The following is a 4,034-nucleotide window of genomic DNA, read 5'->3' on the forward strand; positions in this document are numbered from 1 at the left end:
CCAAATAGCACCCAAAATTGTTAAGGATACAGAACCTCACTGATGAGTCAGGGTAGACTGTGGATACCTACGTAGTAGGGACACAGTATAGTAGACTTTGGGACATAGAGGGCAGAATGACCTTTGGTGGCCTGGGAAAAGTCCCACTTGTGACTTATCCCTAGCAAAATCAAGACCAAGAGTGCTGATGTGCATTATGCTCATGAACATGTATTGGATGCTTACTGTATACCAAGCACCAGCCAAGTACTTCCATGTGGTTTTCATTTAGCCCTCATGACCCAGTGAGATAATCACTATTCACATTCCATTTTACAGAAGACAAAATTTGCTCAAGGTCACACAATTAGAAAGTAGTGGAATTGAGGCCGGGCGCGGTGGCTCAAGCCTGTAATCCCAGCACTTTGGGAGGCCGAGACGGGCGGATCACGAGGTCAGGAGATCGAGACCACCCTGGCTAACACGGTGAAACCCCGTCTCTACTAAAAAATACAAAAAACTAGCCGGACGAGGTGGCGGGCGCCTGTAGTCCCAGCTACTCGGGAGGCTGAGGCAGGAGAATGGTCTAAACCCGGGAGGCGGAGCTTGCAGTGAGCTGAGATCCCGCCACTGCACCCCAGCCTGGGCGACAGAGCAAGACTCTGTCTCAAAAAAAAAAAAAAAGTAGTGGAATTGGCTGGGCAGGATTGCTCAGGCCTGTAATCCCACCATTTTGGGAGGCTGAGTCGAGTGGATCACTTGAGGTCAAGAGTTGGAGACCAGCCTGGCCCACATGGTGAAACCCCATCTCTACCAAAAAAGTACAAAAATTAGGGAGGCAAAGATGGGTGGATCACCTGAGGTCGGGAGTTTGAGACCAGCCTGACCAACATGGAGAAACCCCGTCCCTACTAAAAATGCAAAGTTAGCTGGGCGTGGTGGCCCATGCCTGTAATCCCAGCTACTTGGGAGGCTGAGGCAGGAGAATCGCTTGAACCTGGGAGGCGGAGGTTGCTGTGAGCCGAGATACCACCATTGCACTGCAGGTCTGGGCAACAAGAGCAAAACTCTGTTTCAAAAAAAAAAAAAAAAAATTAGCTGGGCGTGGTGGTGCATGCCTCTAGGCCCAGCTATTCAGGAGGCTGTGGCATGAGAATAGCTTGAACCCAGGAGGTGGAGGTTGCCGTGAGCCGAGATGGCGCCATTGCGCTCCAGCTTGGGTGATGGTGAGACTTTATCGCAAAGAGAAAAAAAAAAAGTGGTGGCCTCTGGATTTGGCCTTGAGCACCCTGTACAAAGCCAGCTCCTCATTTGCCAGGCCACCAAGCAGGGGAACTGTTCTCCACATTTTCTCTTGGTAAGCTGGGTGTAGTGGCTCACAGCTGTAATCCCAGTATTTTGGGAGCCTGAGGTGGGAGGATCACTTGAGCCCAGGTGTTCAAAACCAGCCCGGGCAACATAGACCCTGTCTATGTATAAAATACAAACATTAGCCAGGCATGGTGGCTCACGCCTGTGATCCTAGCTACTCTGGGGGCTGAGGTGGGAGGACTGCTTGAGCCCAGGAGGCCAAGGCTGCAGTGAGCTGTGAGTGCACCACTGCACTGCAGCCTGACGGATAGAGCAAGACCCTGTCTCAAAACAAATGTACAGGCCGGGCGCGGTGGCTCAAGCCTGTAATCCCAGCACTTTGGGAGGCCGAGACGGGCGGATCACGAGGTCAGGAGATCGAGACCATCCTGGCTAACACGGTGAAACCCCGTCTCTACTAAAAATACAAGAAAATTAGCCGGGCGAGGTGGCGGGCGCCTGTAGTCCCAGCTACTCGGGAGGCTGAGGCAGGAGAATGGCGTGAACCCGGGGGGGCGGAGCTTGCAGTGAGCCCAGATCGGGCCACTGCACTCCAGCCTGGGCGACAGAGGGAGACTCCGTCTCAAAAAAAAAAAAAAAATGTACAAATTTCCTCTTTGGAGTCATCTAACTTTCCTGTGAATCTTCCCTTTTTCCTTGAGCTAATGAGGGAGGTTGCCCGTCAGATCTCCTTTCACCCAAATGGAACATGTTGCTTTTCCTTAGAGATCCTTGATCCACGGTTAGTCTACACCCTGTTGGGTTGATGAGTAAGTTTCTTTAGGGGCTCTAAACAACTGTGAACTGGATGCAAAGCGTGTGCTGGTGCATTGATGTGTATTTTGGGGAAAGCATCTGTAGCTTTCAGCATATTCTTTTTTTTTTTTTGAGACGGAATCTCGCTCTGTCGCCCAGGCTGGAGCGCAGTGGCGCAGTCTCGGCTCACTGCAAGCTCCGCCTCCCGGGTTCACGCCATTCTCCTGCCTCAGCCTCCCGAGTAGCTGGGACTACAGGCGCCCGCCACCACGCCTGGCTAATTTTTAAAATATTTTTAGTAGAGACGGGGTTTCACCCTGTTAGCCAGGATGGTCTCGCTCTCCTGACCTCGTGATCTGCCCGCCTCGGCCTCCCAAAGTGCTGGGATGACAGGCGTGAGCTGCCGCGCTTGACTCGGCATATTCTTTTTTTTTGAGACGGAGTCTCCCTTTGTCGCCCAAACTGGCGTGCAGTGGCCGGATCTCAGCTCACTGCAAGCTCCGCCTTTCAGGTTCACGCCATTCTCCTGCCTCAGCCTCCTCAGTAGCTGGGACTACAGGCGCCCGCCACCTCGCCCGGCTAGTTTTTTGTATTTTTTAGTAGAGACGGGGTTTCACCATGTTAGCCAGGATGGTCTCGATCTCCTGACCTTGTGATCCGCCCGTCTCAGCCTCCCAAAGTGCTGGGATTACAGGCTTGAGCCACCGCGCCCGGCCGGCATATTCTTGAGTTGACTTAGAGGTCTCCTGACTACACTGTTTTCAGTCTTGCTGTCTCCCTCCCACATGAGATGGAGTCTCACTACCTTGCCCAGGCTGGAGTGCAGCAGCGAGATTTCAGCTCACTGCAACCTCTGCCTCCAGGTTCAAGCAATTCTCCTGCCTCAGCCTCCCGAGTAGCTGGGATTACAGGCATGCGCCACCATGCCCAGCTAATTTTTTTTTGTATTTTTGTTAGAGACAGGGTTTCACCATGTTGGCCAGCATGGTCTCGAAGGGTCTGGAACTCTTGACCTCAGGTGATCCACCTGCTTCGGCCTCCCAAAGTGCTGGGATTAGAGCCACCGCGCTGGGGCACACTATTTTTAACTGGAAGCTGCTTTCCTGTGTCAATCCTCTAAACATTAACTTTTATAAAAGTGTGTAAAACCTTCCTAGGAAAGATAAAAATGAATTTTAAAAATTCTTTTTCTAAATGAAATGTCAGTATCAGAGTTTGAACAACCACTTAAGCTATGGAGTTTTCCGAAATGAGCAGCCATTAACTGTGTTTGATTTTCAGCCTCCATCTATTAAGTGTATTCAGTGTTTTCAGGTCTATCACAATTTTTTTTTTCCTTTTTTTTAAAAAACATTTGGCCGGGCGCGGTGGCTCAAGCCTGTAATCCCAGCACTTTGGGAGGCCGAGACGGGCGGATCACAAGGTCAGGAGATCAAGACCATCCTGGCTAACACGGTGGAACCCCGTCTCTACTAAAAATACAAGAAAATTAGCCGGGCGAGGTGGCGGGCGCCTGTAGTCCCAGCTACTCGGGAGGCTGAGGCAGGAGAATGGCGTGAACCCGGCGGGGCGGAGCTTGCAGTGAGCCGAGATCGCGCCACTGCACTCCAGCCTGGGCGACAGAGCAAGACTCCGTCTCAAAAAAAAAAAAAGGGCCGGGCGCAGTGGCTCAAGCCTGTAATCCCAGCACTTTGGGAGGCCGAGACGGGCGGATCACGAGGTCAGGAGATCGAGACCATCCTGGCTAACACGGTGAAACCCCGTCTCTATTAAGAAATACAAAAAACTAGCCGGGCGAGGTGGCGGGCGCCTGTAGTCCCAGCTACTCGGGAGGCTGAGGCCGGAGAATGGCGTGAACCCGGGAGGCGGAGCTTGCAGTGAGCTGAGATCCGGCCACTGCAGTCCAGCCTGGGTGACAGAGCGAGACTCCGTCTCAAAAAAAAAAAAAA

The sequence above is a fragment of the Theropithecus gelada genome, chromosome 19 (assembly GCF_003255815.1).
Source record: "Theropithecus gelada isolate Dixy chromosome 19, Tgel_1.0, whole genome shotgun sequence".
NCBI lineage: Eukaryota > Metazoa > Chordata > Mammalia > Primates > Cercopithecidae > Theropithecus > Theropithecus gelada.